The 16,419-nt window shown below is 45.5% G+C and overlaps 1 protein-coding gene across 2 annotated transcripts in view; it reads left to right on the forward strand.

Annotated features, from left to right (window-relative positions):
• The window catches only part of dscaml1 (Down syndrome cell adhesion molecule like 1), a 494,811-nt gene that overhangs the window by 1,021 nt on the left and 477,371 nt on the right, over positions 1-16,419 (forward strand). The gene's annotated exons all lie outside the window — the stretch shown is intronic.

Below are 16,419 nucleotides of genomic sequence, written 5' to 3' on the forward strand. Positions count from 1 at the left end.
CCACTCTCTCCCCACTCTCTCCCCACTCTCTCCCCCCACTCTCTCCCCACTCTCTCCCCCCTCTCTCCCCACTCTCTCCCCACTCTCTCCCCACTCTCTCCCCCCTCTCTCCCCACTCTCTCCCCACTCTCTCCCCCCTCTCTCCCCACTCTCTCCCCACTCTCTCCCCACTCTCTCCCCGGGTGTGAAGCGCCTGTTTCGGGGACATTCACAGTATGTGTCCCCGGGTACACCAGCTCCGAGGGTCTTTCCTTGGATTTGTGTGATTCTTGTCAAATTATACATTTCGTTCTATATCTGCCTCGACTGCGTTTTATCCGATTGTATTTTATTGAAACCCGAAGAGTACTTTTTAACCCAGCCTAGGATTGCTGATAGACGGGATATTTCGAGTCCGTTCTTTAAAATGCAAGTGTCAACGCACTGTTCCTCGGTCTACACTTCCCGGACTCCACACTGAGCCTTGAGCGGTCCCTTAGCGTGTGTGATCCCCGCTTGTCAACGTAAAGGATCTGTGCATCGTCTGACTATGGCAGGCAGCGGAGAGAAACCCACGATATCAGTCACAGGATAATCAAACACGAACAAGCTGTCTGTTTCAAGAGTTGGGAGTGTGTGTGTGTGTGAAACCGATGTTAAGTTTCAACATTCCCAGCGTCTGAGATGGGATTGATTGGAATCGTATCTTGCACATATTATTTTTTTTGAAATTTGATTTATCCAGTTGGGTTTTTTTTAGCGACCATGTCAAATATATGTAGCTAGATGTGCAACATCGATGTGACACAGCGGCAGGAAGGTGGTTCCATTGAGTTAAGACACACTCTGTGCGTTCGTGCAATGCAATTGGTTCCTGTTCCTCTCTGGCTCGGCTCTGGAGCGAGCGAGCGGTGTTACACATCCCTCTTCACCATCCCCTTCCCCTCTCCCCTTCCCCTCTCCCCTTCCCTTCCCCTCTCCCCCCTTCCCTTCCCCTCTCCCCCCTTCCCTTCCCCTCTCCCCTTCCCTTCCCCCACCCCTCCCAGCCCCTTCCCCTCTCCCCTCCCCTTCCCCTCTCCCCCCTCCTCTTCCCCTCTTCCCTTCCCCTCTCCCCTCCCTCTTCACCTCTCCCCTTCCCCTCTTCCCTTCCCCTCTCCCCCCTTCCCTTCCCCTCTCCCCTTCCCCTCTCCCCATCCCCTTCCCCTCTCCCCCCTCCCCACCCCCTCTCCCTCCAGCCCCATCCCCAGCCCCGTCCCCTTCTAGATCATCCCCTCCCGCGGCTAACCCACTGACAATAACGTGTTCTCTTCCCCCACATTCTCTCTCTCTCTCTCTCTCTCTCTCTCTCTCTCTCTCTCTCTCTCTCTCTCTCTCTCTCTCGCACCCCCTCTCTCTGCGTATCTCTATCTCACCGCCGTCTTTCTCTTTCGACCCCCTCCCACAGTCTCTTTCTCTCGCACACTCTCTTTCTCCCCCCACTCTCTTTTTCCTTCTCTCTCGCACCCAATCCCGCACTCCCATCTCTCTCTTTCGCACCCCTCTCACCCTCCCGTCTCCCTATCTCTCTGTCTAACTCTATCTCACACCCCCTCTCTCCCTCTCCTCTCCCTCTCCCCCTCCCTCCCTCCCTCCCTTCCTCCCTCCCTCCCTTCCTCTCTCTCCCTCTCCCCATCTCCCTCGATGTTTCATTTCCCCCCTCATTTTCCCGTCCCCTCGCTCCTCCCTCCCCCCCTCTCCCCTCTCCCACAGACTGATCCTACACGAATATCGCATCTCACTGTTCTACACATCGCATACACCTGCCCGGCCCGGGTTTTTCCCCGAATGAGGCTCAACCCCCGTGAGCTGTCTTGGTACTTGTGCGAATGTATTCTCTAAATGCACAGGGCAGCCGGTGTTGGCTCCCGTTGAAATGACCGCAGCAGCAAATTCGCCAGGAGGAACGGTCAACTTTAGCTCTGGTTGGAGTTACGGAGCAAATTCGTTGCTTTGGACATTTCCCTGCGAGTTTGTTCCTCTGTTTTCAGTGAATTGATCTCCACATCCTATTGTTTTCACACCACCCCGTTGTCCATTGCGGGCGAGTGTGGCGTTATTCCTGCATTAAGAACGGGACCCTTTTTTTAGTAATGATATTGAAAAAAAACCAGTCCAAATGTCTGACAATTCAAAGATCATGTGTGGTTCTGTAGTTCCTATTGATTGAGCTGTGGATGCGTTCAATTCTGTTAAGTGTCTTAGTTGTCAGCGGTTTATCCTTTTCCCATTGTGAACGTTAACCTACTGAAATATAATGCCTGTAAATTCTGCCTCGTATTGCAATCCTGGTAAGCTCTCCAAAATCCTTTAAATATAAACCGCCCCCCCCATAAAAAACAACAACAAAGGACTTAGTCGTATCTCCACTACCGAGAAGTGTACAGAATTGTAGGGAATTGGCTACACTCCCTGTAATGAAGGATGTGTAATCGCTATCTGTGGCGTTATAACAATCTCTTGTTTGTGAAATGCCCATTAAAAGGACTTCTCTTGCACTGGAGCTCTGGAGAGGGGAAGTACAGTTTGTTTGTGAAATATGATTCCACTCGACTGAAAGAAAATGCAAGCTGCAAATTATACAAACCATTGGGTGTAGTTACCTTATCTGCAGAAGGTCCATTAGAGCGGACCAGGCCAGTTTGGTCATGCAAACATATATTCCCTGTCTCCCTATATCATCTATTTATTAAAACATATTAAATGTCTTGTTGCACAATTTCCCCTATTAATTGGTCTAAAGACACATGGGATGATGCCGAGGGGTGTGTGTGACTCTGTGGAATCCCCTTCTGATATATGCTGGGGTGGGGGATTCATCAGTCTTTCTTGTCTGCATTACTGTTAGAAATGTGGGCACGGACTGATGTCCTGTAAACAGTTCTGCCTTGCAATGTCCACGAGGCAGCTGGAAATCCCAGCAGATTTCGTGCATCGACTGAAATCATCTTACTATGAAATGCATGGGACTCGTGGAGAAGCAGTATGGATCATTTGGATAGCGTGGGTGGCTCGATTGTAATCATTTAATGTCTTTCCGCTGACTGGTTAGAACACAACAAAAGCTTTTCACTGTACCTCGGTACACGTGACAATGAACTAAACTGAAGCTGTTTGTCGTCTATGACTCTAGACACACGGATGTATTATATAACTTGGGACCGGCGCACCGAAACCTATTGCATTCAATAGCAGGAACACTCCAGATGGAGTAATGCATTAGTGGAAGACTGGGTGTTTTTGAAGCAGAGATTGATGGATTTTTGATTGGCAAAGTATTAGAGGTTGTGAGTAGAGGGCGGGAGAGTGGGGTTGAGAGGGAGGGAGGGATGGATTGAGTGGCAGAGTAGACTCGATGGGCCGAGTGGTCTAGTTCTGCTCCTATGACTTGTAAATTTATGAAGAGCAAACTCTAGTGTGAAAATTACAAGTGAGGTCAATATTCTGCTAATTTTGCTGGTGACCTCAATTGTACTGAGGTATTTGTACTGTGGTCTAAAGGGGAAGTGCAGTTTGTTTGTGAAATATGATTCTACTCGACAGGTGTTTGCACTGAAGATTAGGAGCAATAAAAGCCAGGACCGTCAGTTAGTGAAAGAAAACTATATGGATGGCAGGTAATGTCAGTGTATATTGGCATTTGGTGTTGTCTTGTATGGCGCTACTCCTAAGGGCTGTAATGCCACTGCATAGATGTGTAGACTGTTTAGAGGGCAGTTAGCAATGAACCACATTGGTGCCAGGTTCTTTATACATTCATATTGAAAGAGTGCGCAGATTTTGTGAACTGATGTCGTTTGTGTGTCAGTGACACTGGCTTCAATCGCACGCCCACTCGAGATCGGACGGTCATCATTGTTCCTTCATTGTTGCCGGTCATATCCTGTCAGCTTTGTACGAGCACCTTCATTGCGAAGACTGTGATGGTTCAAGATGGTGGCTGCCAGCCATATGCTCAAGGGTACTTGGGGATGGGCAATGACTTCTGGCTTTGCCAGTCACACGCACATTTCACACAATGTTCCCATGGTGCTGGAAGGTAGAGAGTTCCATTATTTTGTTTGGGTGACCCTGATAAAACGGCCTGAAGAAGGGTTCCAACCTGAAACGCCACCCGTCCTTTTTCTCCAGAGATGTTGCCTGAGTTACTCCAGCACTCTGTGTCTTTCTTCGGTACAAACCGGCATCTGCAGTTTCTTCCTATGCATGATGTAATGGCACCATGTATCATTCAGTTGGTGTACATCTCTGTGCGACTCAATGCTCAACCTAGAAACGAGGAGCTGCAGATGCTGGATTACCAAGGAATGACACACAATGATGGTGCAACTCAATGGGTCGGGCGGCATCCCTGGAGAACATGGATAGGTGATGTTTCCAGTCGGGACGTCACCAATGCATATTCTCCAGGGACATGTTGACTTACTCCAGCATTTTGTACCTTTCCAATGCTCAACTTAATTAGGTTTCACGTTGAGCTTTGTTGTAGTATTCTCACCTGTTGAGGTGGAAAATTGTTGAGGTAGATTCAAGCCCTATTTAGAGTCCTGAGAACTGAGCACAAAACAAAAACAGACTGCTGTTCCAATGATGTCTACAGTATGTGGGATTATTGAATTATAGAATGGGTTGCCTTTTATATGAGATGATGTCCAGCCATTGCAATCTGGAGACTAAAGATAACTTGGCGACAAAGGAAAATAGTTCTTTATGTTGACAAGATGGGACAGTAAGCTTTAAGGATGAGGAATCTTTACGGATTCAGTAAACGTGGACCAGGTAATTGATGAAAGGGGAAGTAGAATATGGATGTAATGTAGGACGAAACATAACAGAGATTGTTAAAAACATCCGTGAATACCGTGAATAGTAAAAAGAAATAACATTCAGCATGAGCCCTTTATTAACTGAGATGGGAGAAATTAAATTGGGGTTAAAGGAAATTGCAGAAAAAATGTGTGTGTATTGTGTTTTCATGAAAGGATAAAAACTAATTGGAAAATGATGGAGGCTACAGGTCTAGAGTGAAGGAGAAGCTCAAGAAGTGGTTATTCTTTTTTAAGTGTTAAAAAAAATCACCACTGGAGAAAATTCTCGTCTAGAATGTCGAAAAATCTCCAGAACGCTTTGACCTGCTTGTTTTCTCCTACTCTCCTGGGTTCAGAAGACTGATTGAAACATTCAAAATTCTTACAGAGCTTGACAGGGTAGATGCAAGGCTAATGTTTCTCCTATTTATTCACAAAATGCTGGAGTAACTCAGCAGGTCAGGCAGCATCTCGGGAGAGAAGGAATGGGTGACGTTTCGGGTCGAGACCCTTCTTCAGACCAGGTAGAATGTTTCTCCTGAAGTCTGAAGAAGGGTCCCAACCCGAAATGCTGCCAGTCCATTTCTTCCACAGATGCTGCCTGGCCCACTGCGTTACTCCAGCACTTAGCGTTTTGCTCCAGATTCCTGCACCTGCATTTCATTGCGTTTCGCGTGTTTCTCCTGGCTGGGGTGACTAGAACAAGTAGTCATAATCTCAAGGCAAAGGCCAGCCAATCGGGCTAAGATAAGGATAATTTTCTTTGCCTAGAAGGTCATTGCCTAGAAGAGTGCTGTGCAGGCCCGGTCACTGAGTATACTTAATAAGAGATTGATAGATGGCAAAGCAAATCATAGGAAGTAGAGTTAGTGCAGGAAAGTGAGGCTGAGGTTAATTCATAAAATGAGGGAGCTATCATGAGAAGGGAATGAAAATGTTTGGCTATAGTCATTGGAGTTTAGAAGAATAACGTGTGGTCTCATTGCATTTCATAAGACCTCGAGGTCACTCCACAAAGTAGATGATGGGAAGGTTATTCCTATGGAAAGGGTTATTCCTCAGGATAAGGGGTCATCAATTTAAGTATAATATTTTGTTTAGTTTAGAAATAGAAACAGGGCCTTTGGCCGACCATCGATCACCCGTTCACACGAGTTCTACGTTATCCCACTTTCGCATCTACTCTCTACACACTAGGGGCAATTTATAGAGCCCGCCTTGACTACAAACCTGCACGTCTTTGGGACAATAGACAATAGGTGCAGGAGGAGGCCATTCGGCCCTTCGAGCCAGCACCGCCATTCAATGTGATCATGGCTGATCATTCTCAATCAGTACCCCGTTCTTGCCTTCTCCCCATACCCCTTAACACCTCTTAACTGTGTGGTGCTCTGCAAGAGCATTAGCTTAAAGGTTCCAAGCTCAAGTCTCTGGTCACAGAGTCATAGAGTGATACAGTGTGGAAACAGGCCCTTCGGCCTAACTTGCCCACACCGGCCAACAATGTCCCAGCTACACTAGTCCCACTTGCCTGCGCTTGGTCCATATCCCTCCAAACCTGTCCTATCCATGTACCTGTCTAACTGTTTCTTAAACAATAGACAATAGACGTAGGAGGAAACCGGAGCACCCGGAGGAAAAACACACAGTCACAGGGAGAATGTGCAAACTCCATAACCAAGCACCACCCCGGGGCAGAAATAAACCCGGGTCTCTGGCACTGGCCACCTCGCGGCCATCTTATATGACCATAAGGCATAGAAGAAAATTTAGGCCATTCAACCCATCGACTCTACTCTGATATTCAATTATGGCTGATCTATTTTTTCCTCTCAACTCAATCTCCTGCCTTTTGCCCGTAACCTTTCACACTCTTACTAATCAATAATCTATCAATCCCTGCTTCAAAAATAGCCAATGACCTGGCCTCGAGCTGAAGTTGAACTTCTACTTCCACTCTCAAAAGACTTGTGTACGTGGAGTTTGGGTCACTAATTTTATATATAAAGTTGACTTAACGTGGGGTTGGGCAGCAAGATGGAAGTGAGTTGGGATGAGCCACGATCCTAATGAACAGCAGAGTAATTATGAGGAGCCTATTCCTCTTTGTTATGTTCTGATGTTCTGATTTCAGATGTTATCAAATTGAATTCACGATTTGCCACAGTGGAATGTTGACCCCATTTTTGCTGAGTTAATAATCTAGGTCTGGTAGCACCTGCTCCACTTAATGCTGGTGCTTCTTTTTGTCATGTTGTCCAATTTGAATTTTGCCAGCTCAGTTTATTGCTGTTGTCTCGGACACAGCAGGGTGCCACTCCGTTTAGTGTGTCTGCAACGACCAAGGAGAATTTACGCAGTCTAATCCTGGTCCCAGTTCTTACTAACCTTCTATGTCTTTCTAATGATGTAGAAGGTTGCCATTGAGCCCATCAGAAGCATGCTGGCTCTCGGAACAATACCACTCTCCCATAATTTTACCTTTAACATGTTCTTCCCACATTGCCATCAACTCTTTACCCCCTGCCCCCCCCCCCCCCCCCCCCCACCTCTCTGCATTCTACCACTCAACAAACCGGATGGCACAGCGGTAGAGTTGCAGCCTAACTGCGCTAGAGAAACAAGTTCCATCTTCTTCACCACGGGTGCTCTCTGTACAGTTTGCATGTTCTCCCTGCGACCACTTGGGATTCCCCTGGGTGCCCCGGTTTCCCCCCACGTTCCAAAAACGTGCAGGTTTGTAGGTTAATGGGCTGCTATAAATTGTCCCCAGTGCATAGGATAGTGCTCCTGCATGGGTGATCACTGGTGGGTGTGGGCTGAAGGGCCTGTTTCCACGCTATATCTCTAAAACTAATGCTAAAACTAAACGCTAGGGGTAACCTGCACTACCCAATCAACCTACTGACTAGCACGTCTTTGGGGTGTCAGAGGACACTGCAGCATCTGTAGGAAACCCACCCAGGGGCATGCCAACTCATGTAGACACCACCAGAGGTCAGGGTTGAACTGGGACTGCTGGGGCTGTAAAGCCACAACTTGACCGACTGAGCCACTGTCCTACCCCTAGCGAACTATACGAGTCTTGACGTAGTCCACAGCTTTGCCGATTGCAGCATTTAAAATGTTCAGACAATCCAGCGGCATGAATGTTGACTTCTCTGACTTCAAGCAAATCCTACATTTCCTCCCCGTCCCCCCCACCCTAATTGTCCTATGAGTTCCACTGTTCGCATCCCTGTATCCCTCTATCCCTCTCATTATTACGCCTTCCCCAGCCAACAATGGGCCATTGTGGGCTCCATGCTTCCAGAGGCCATCTGTTGCCAGCCCTGATGTGTTCTGGCCTGTTCTTGCCTCTGCCCCCCCTCCCCCACCCCCCACTTTCAATCTGAAGAAGGGTTCCGATCTGAAACGTCACCTTTTTTTTCTCTAGACCCGCTGAGTTACTCCAGCATTTTGTGTCCATCTTCACTATTAGGTACGAAACTGGTTTCTGCCTGTATCACCCTTTCAGACAGTAAATTCTAATAACTCTCTCCCTCTGGGGTAAAATTCTGCTCATCTCTCCTTTAATCTAAATTCTAATTACCTTAAAGCTGCAGTTATTGATAACACTACAGCAAGCCAGAGTGGAAACATTTGGTTAATTTACCCCGTTAATCACGTTGTGTGACCATGCTGATGTAAATGAGCAACATTGATTTTATGCATAATGTAGAACTAAGTATTCCTCACTCAATGCATTCTCCTGGAGAAATTACCATAGATTTATTGGAGGAGAGCTATGTTTCCCCATCTCTTTTAAACACACTCTGTTTTCTGTGTGGGTGAATTTGGTTTGCCATACAAGAAATATTTACTGTGTAATAATCTGTCCCGCCTGCTTCCAATGCATTGGTTGACATAGAACTGCCTGCAAATACTCTACTCTAAATGGACACCCCTGGTTGTTGGCCTCTCTGACAAGGAAAATATGTCCTTTAAATCTACTTATTCCAGGATCTTTCTAATTTTGCACAGCACAATTAAGCCTTCACTCAATGAAGAAGGGTTCCGACCCGAAGCGTCGCCCATCTCGCAGGGAGAACGTGCAAACTCCACACAGATGGCACCCGAGGTTGGGAGCGAGCCCAGGCCTCTGGGGCTCTGAGGCAGTGGCTCTACCAGCTGTGCCATTCTTTTCACACGTGATGTCTTAATGAAGTGGGGGAATGTAAACTGTGAGTTGCACAATGCAACCGTTTGCTTTGCAAGTTTACTTAATACAGTTGGCAAGCAGCGTGGCAAATTTGGATCCTTTCCCATGGAAATTGGCCAAATTTGTTCATTTAACTGGATACAGAGAGCTGCATGCTTGGCGACTAACATATAGTTAAATATTATTTCCACTGGTTTTCAAACGGATTTCATGCACACCAGGGTGAGAGGTGATTTGAATGGTGAAAAGGCAAGGTCTTTTGGACAAATGCACTACAATGGACAAAGACACTAATTGCAAAGATGAAGATTGTACACGATAGGTCTGTCATCCTTGCCTTTACCACTCCTGCCTTTCTCTGGGCCCTCTGAGAGAGCTTGGTATTAGTGTAGTTTTGTGTCTCAGCCACTTGAAGAGTCCTTACCTGGCCATGAATTCTTACAGATGGCAATTCTCTTGTCAGAGCTTTTACACACTGGCCTCGCACTAAACAAAACGATCAGATGAAATTGCCAGAATGTCCTAGTCTTTAGTTCTCACTTAATAAACTGTGACTGTTGATTAGAGTTGGTGGTTATAAATAGTTTGTTCAGTTTTTGTTGATGTGGTTCACTGTACAAGAGCGTTGTCAATCTTAGCTCAATTTACCCGATCTCCTGCCACATCTTTAACGTCACTAAGCTGGCAGTCTTCAATTTGGACAAGACATAGCAAAAACAGTGGTGCTGCAGTGGTAGTGATGCTGTTTCACAGCGTCAGAGATCCGGGTTTGATCTGACCATGGGTGCTCTCCGTGTGGAGTTTACACATCCTCCATGTGACCGCGTGGGTTTTCTTTGAATGCCCCGGTTTCCTCCCACGTCCCAAACACATGCAGGTTTGTAGGTTAATTGGCTTCTATAAATTGCCCCCAGTGTGTAGGATGTGAAAGGGGGGATAACATAGGACTAGTATGAACAGGTGATCATTGGTCGGTGTGAACTCGGTGGGCCGAAGGGCCTGTTGCCATGTTGTATCTCTAAACTAAACTAAGAAACTGTCAAGATTATTGTTCTTCTCTTGTGACAAAGAGATATTTGCAGGTACAAAGCACCTGCCTGAGACATAACAGCAGAATAGGGCCGCATGGTGGCTCACAGCACAGCACAGTGGTGCAGTGGTAGAGTTGCGGCCTCATAACGCCAGAGACCTGGGTTCGATCCTGACTCCGGGTGCTGTCTGTACGGAGTTTGTACGTTCACCCTGTGACCTGCGTGGGTTTTCGCTGGCATCTTCGCTTTCCTTCCACATTCCAAAGACGTGCAGGTTTGTGGGTTAAATTGGCTTGGTATAAATGTAAAAATTGTCTCGAGTGTAGGATAGTGTTAATGTGCGGGGATCGCTGGTCAGCGTGGACTCGGTGGGCTGAAGGGCCTGTTTCCACGCTGTATCTCTAAACTAAACTAAAATTACTAAAATAGAAAATAAACGAGACCAGGGGATATTTAAGGCCAATATGTTCCTGTGAAAAATTTGCAGTGAGCCCCAGAAAGAATTCAGGGAGACATAAACACTCCAGGGGTAATTTGATAACACTTGATAATGCATTAGTTCAGATAAACTATCCACCGATGTCTTCAAGAATATATTGGTCGGTTTATATTAGAACTTCAATTTGTATGAGAATGACTGATGCCCACGATTCCCTGATGAACAGCTTATCAATACTGCTAAATTATTGATGCTGTTTCATGAAATAATGTTTATTCCGTAATCAAATAAACTGCTTTGGGAAAGCTTGTCAGTGATAGTCAACATTGACCAAATTCTAGTTGATCGCTTTAGACAGCACAAAATATATGTTCCTGTTCATGGGAAATTATTGATAGAACGCCTTCATCTAGATAGCCTTTTGCGATCAGTAGCAAAGCAGTTTGACTTCAGAAGACAGAGCTTCCCTTTGTTATCTGTCATGTTCTTTGATGTTCTTCATACCCCTGAGGAACAGTCCTTGTGTAATTAGTCTGTTCATTGAAAAGTTGCATGCAGAACAAAGATCTGTGCCCAGGCTTATTGAAGAACAGTGTTCGCGAGGAATTATTCACAAATGCCACATCAGGCTTCGCATGGTACAGATGTTGCCCGGATTCACTGTTGTATTTCAGGATCCGAGTCCTTTATGTTGTGTAGTTGCCCTGCTGCCTTTTCCAGAGCTATGGTTAGTTTTGTATAGTTTAGTTTAGAGATACAGTGTAGAAACAGGCCCTTCAGCCCACTGAGTGCGTGCTGACCAGCGATCTCCACACACCAACACTCACTGACACACACACACACACACTAGGGACAATTTACAATTTTACTGAAGCCAATTAACATACAAATCTGTAAGTCTTTGGAGTGGGGGAGGAAACCGGAGCATCCATAGAAAACCCACGCAGTCTCACAGGGAGAACATACAAATTCCGTACAGACAGCAGCCATGGTCAGGATCGAACCCGGGTCTCTGGCACTATAAGGCAGCAACTATACCACTGTTCCTGGATTCAATGTTGTATTTCAAGATCTGAGTCCTTTGTGTTGTGTGGTATGTGGTTGCAATGAGTGCTTGTCGATGAACAATGATTATTAAAACCCCTTGCCACCATTTAGAGTTTATATCTTTGAAGGGCCCTGCATGCAGTCTGTTCCAGGGCTATGGTAACATAAAGGTTAAATTCCTGGAATAGTCTTCTAAAGGCCTCGACTGGTGATCCAGTGTTACGAGTTCAAATATAACAACAACAGCTGGGAATTTAAATCAAATTAATTAAAAAGTCTGGAATGAAAGGCTTGTATCATTAATGGTTACCATGAGGTGAAAGGATGTTCATAAAAGTCTGATGGGTTCACTAAATTAAAATTGATTATGTTTTACCTGGTTACATTTAAATCACAGCCTAGCAGGACATGAGGGCAAGTATTATGAGGCGTTTGGTGTTAAATATGGGTGTTTAGGTGACTGAGCTGGTGGAGCTGCTGCCTCACAGTGTAAGAGACCTGGTTTGATCCTGATCTCCACTGCTCCATTTGCGCAGATTGTACATTCTTCCTCCACTCGGGTACATCGACAGGACACGTTTACAGGGATATGGGCCAAATGCAGGCAAGTGGACTAGTGTAGATGGGGCATGTTGGCCGGTGTGGGCAAGTTGGGCCGAAGGGCTTGTTTCCACGCTGTCCCACTCTATGACTCTGAGACTCTATAACTGCATGGGATTCCTCTGCGCAGTCTGATTTGATACCTCACCCCAAAGACTTGCGTACTGGGAAGTTAATTAGATGGTGTAAATCGTGTAGCTATATGATAGAATGTGAGGGGCATTGATGGGAATGTGGGATTGGTGTAATTGAGTGATTGCTAATAGGCACAGACTCTGTGGGTTGAAGGGCTTGTTTCCTTACCTCTGTGGAAGACCTTGGAAGCAATGAATGAAAATTATTGGACAAGCAGCCAGAGTTCTGGACCTGTGAACCTGAGGCACGAGTTTGAATCCCATCCTGGCAGCTGGAGGATTTAAATGCGAGCACCGGTTTCCCCTGGCTCGTGAGTATTTGCTTAACAAAGCTTCGCTCTATAGTCTCATCCTCTCGCTGCAATGAAATGTGGGGAAGGTCTTTCACTTCTCGTGACGCCACCCCACACAAAATTTAATCCTCATCCCACTCCATGGTCAGGGAACAAAGTACCGTCCTCGGGACCATGGGCAGGAATTCATTGACATCAGGCAGCGGGCAGCTGGTTTAGGAGTTAGTGCCCACACAATGATGGTACTAGGTCAGGAACAACTCCAGCTGGGAGGTCAAAGAGTGCCCAGTATGAGATACTGGCAGAGGAGACCTGATGGGTCAGTGAACCGAATCCATGGGAAACCTACTAGAAACCACTGCTTGTTGAACCATTTGTCTCCTCCATTTTCTCCACCGCCACTGTCTTAGCACCAGGTACCAAAATGAGTCCGTTCTCTAGGAAATAGTGGAAAGCTGCTTCCTGTTTCCTGAAGCCTTGCTAAGGGCCGCAGCCCTCTGGTTAATCACGAGATGCCTGCAATTGTATAAAAGAGAGTTTTGAGCTAGTTTCAGTATGGATGACCGTGAAATGATTGCATTGTTGTAAAAATACATATGGTGATCACCAATGTCCTTCGGGGAAATGGATCTGGCATCCTCACCCAAACCAACCTCTTGGCAGCGCCAGACTCACCAACTGACTCTTACCTGCCACCCTCAATTCAGGAGCATTTAGGGATGGACATTAAATTGTCACGAAGTCCACACTTGAATGAATAATTTAAAAATCCCATGAAATAGGTAAACCAGGACAACTTCTCAGGAGTCAAAGATTGTCCGAAGGTTAACAAGCGATAAGAAGGCCAGGGTGCTGACACCAGCAGAAGTGTAGCTTGTTAGGTGAGATACAATGTTGCTTGGACAGAGGATGGACATCATTAACATATGATGAGCGTTTGACGGCACTAGGCCGATATTCGCTGGAGTTGAGAAGAGTGAGGGGGGACCTCATTGAAACGCACAGAATAGTGAAAGGTTTGGATAGAGTGGATGTGGAGAGGATGTTTCCACTAGTGGGAGAGTCTAGGACTAGAGGTCTTAGACTCAGAATCTTTGGTCACAGGGTGGTGAATCTGTGGAATTCATTGCCACAGAAGGCTGTGGAGGCGGTCAATGGAGATTTTTAAGGCAGAGATTGACAGGTTGTTGATTAGGATGGGTGTTGGGGGTTATGGGGAGAAGGCAGGAGAATGGGGTTGAGAGGGAACGATAGATCAGTCATGATTGAATGGCGGAATAGACTGAATGGGCCGAATGGCCTAATTCTGCTCCCTACAACATGAATTTATGAATCATCATTTTTGCTCTCATCTAGCTTACGTTGTTTATTAAAAAAATGAAACGGTTGACTGACAGACAAATTGGTAGACCTCGAGCATATATCCGACACCTGTATTTTGCCTGTTAAACCCAGAATTACCTGTTGCACTGAGGATTGCCAATGAATAACATGTACGCCTGATGAATTAATCTTCAAAATCCTCCCAAATTCCCCAACTCCAAATATTCACTCAGCAAATGAAATCTTATAATTAACGAATTACAATATTCGAAGAAAATGAAGGGAGAAAAAAAAGCACATGATTGTTTTAAATGCCCCTATTATCTTTGTTCCTAGTGATGCCAAAAAGAGTTTAGGAGATTAATCTGTTTCTAGACTAATCCTGGATTAGCAAAGGAAGAAATAATTCAGGAATTGCTTCTACCAAAAGCCATTCTATTTCTGTGTCATTCTGCAAAGCACTGGAGGCTGACATCCATGGTGAGGCAACCAATTATGGTTTATACGTCATGGTACTTGTGGTGGAGGAGAAATATTTATCAAATTTAAACTCGAGGATGGAATCCTAAATAAGGGTTCATTTTAGGAATTCTTCCTTTTGCATGAATATGACCAATATTTTCAGGAGATGTGCTGGGCAAGTTTTTTTTTTTACACAGAGGGTGGGGAGTGCCTGGAATACATTGCTGGGGTGGTGGTGAAAGCAGACACGTTAATGACGTTTACGAGGCTTTTGGATAGGTGCATGGACACGCAGGGAATGCATGTGTGCAGGCAGACGAGATTAGTTTATAGAGTCATAGAGTGATACAGTGTGGAAACAGGCCCAGTTTGCCCACACCGGCCAACATGTCCCAGCTACACTAGTCCCACCTGCCCGCTTTTGGTCCATATCGCTCCAAATATCTTGGCATCATGTTCGGCACAGACATTGTGGGCTGAACGGCCTGCTTCTGTGCTGTACTTTTCTATGTTCTAATGTCAGGAGAAGGCTTGCCAATGAGTAGTGGTCTTTGAATTCACATCCCACTCCAGGATCTGAGAACGTAAGGCAATTTGCAGTCTAAATGTAGTACTGGGGAATACTGCATTGTGAGATGACATCCAGTGAGTGAGTACTTTACTGAAACACCACATGGAACATTTATTTTCTGACATTAAAAGAATTCATTTCACTTACATTTTATGACAATGCCCCAAATTGGAAATGGGAAATCGCACTGTAGTCCTTCTGTGCACAAGTAAATTACAAATACACAACAAATCAATCAGTGTCTGATGAACAAAGATGGTAATTTCTCAGATGAGAAACCTTTTGTGTGTAAATTATTTTCCAAAATAGTATTTGTTGCGAGACCAGAAAAAAAAAATTATTGTTTCCCTTATCAGAGAAGGCTGAGAAAAAGAATCTTGGATAGGTAAAAAAGGTTAAGTTGCTTCAACTGACAGAGAGACAGGAGTCAACAAACATGGGTTGAGGTTATATAATTATACAGCACTGAAACAGGCCTTTTGCCCCGCTATTTCCATGCTTACCTTATTGCCCATGTTCACCAAATCTATTTGCCTGCATTAGGACCGTATCGTACTTTACCTTGCCTATTTAATTCTCTGTTAATTCGCAAATGAGCCTGTGAGGAGAGTAGATGTGATCTTGTTTTCCCTTCATTCCCATGATGTGGACTCCATTGGCAAGATCTACATAAATCGGCCGAGTCTTTGTATCTCTAAGCCAAATGGCTTGATAACACATTTGAGGGGCTGCTTTTGAGTTACTGGGATCAAACTATATGTAAATAACAGATCTCCTTCACCGAACAACATAGTAACATACTGAAACCTGGCCACAAACGTAAAGACGTGGGTTTTAAGCAATTATTTGGTAGTATTGTTTGAAAGATGCAGCATGGAAACAGGGCTTTTGGCCATGAGTCCACACGGACCATCGATCACCCGCTCACACTAGTTCTATGTAATCCCACTGCCTCATCCACACCCTACACACGAGGGGCGATTTACAGAGGCCAATTAACAACAAACCCGCACGTCTTTGGGACGCGGGAGGAAATTGGAGTACCCGGACGAAACCCACAAGGTCACAGGGAGAAGGTGCAAACTCCACACAGACAGCAACCCAGGTCAGAATTGAACCAGCTGCTGATACTGAGAACTGCAGATGCTGGTTAACACACAAAGGGCTACAAATTCTGGAGTAACTCAGCAGATCAGGCAGCATCTCTGAAGAACATGGATAGTTGACAAACACCTATCCCTGTTGTCCAGTGATGCAGCCTAATTTGCTGAGTTACTCCAGCACTTTGGTACAATGAAAAGCTTTTTTTTGCATGCCATCCTGTCAGTGAAAAAACTATACATGATTACAATCATGCCATTCATAGTGTACAGATACAGGGCAAAAAGAATAACGTTTCCTGCAAGATATAGTCCAGTAAAGTTTGATTAAAGACGGTCCCGGGTCTCCAATGAGGTAGATGGTAGGTCAGGACTGTTGGTGAGAGGGTGGTTCA

The sequence above is a fragment of the Rhinoraja longicauda genome, chromosome 32 (genome assembly GCF_053455715.1).
Source record: "Rhinoraja longicauda isolate Sanriku21f chromosome 32, sRhiLon1.1, whole genome shotgun sequence".
In the NCBI taxonomy this organism is placed as follows: Eukaryota; Metazoa; Chordata; class Chondrichthyes; order Rajiformes; family Arhynchobatidae; genus Rhinoraja; species Rhinoraja longicauda.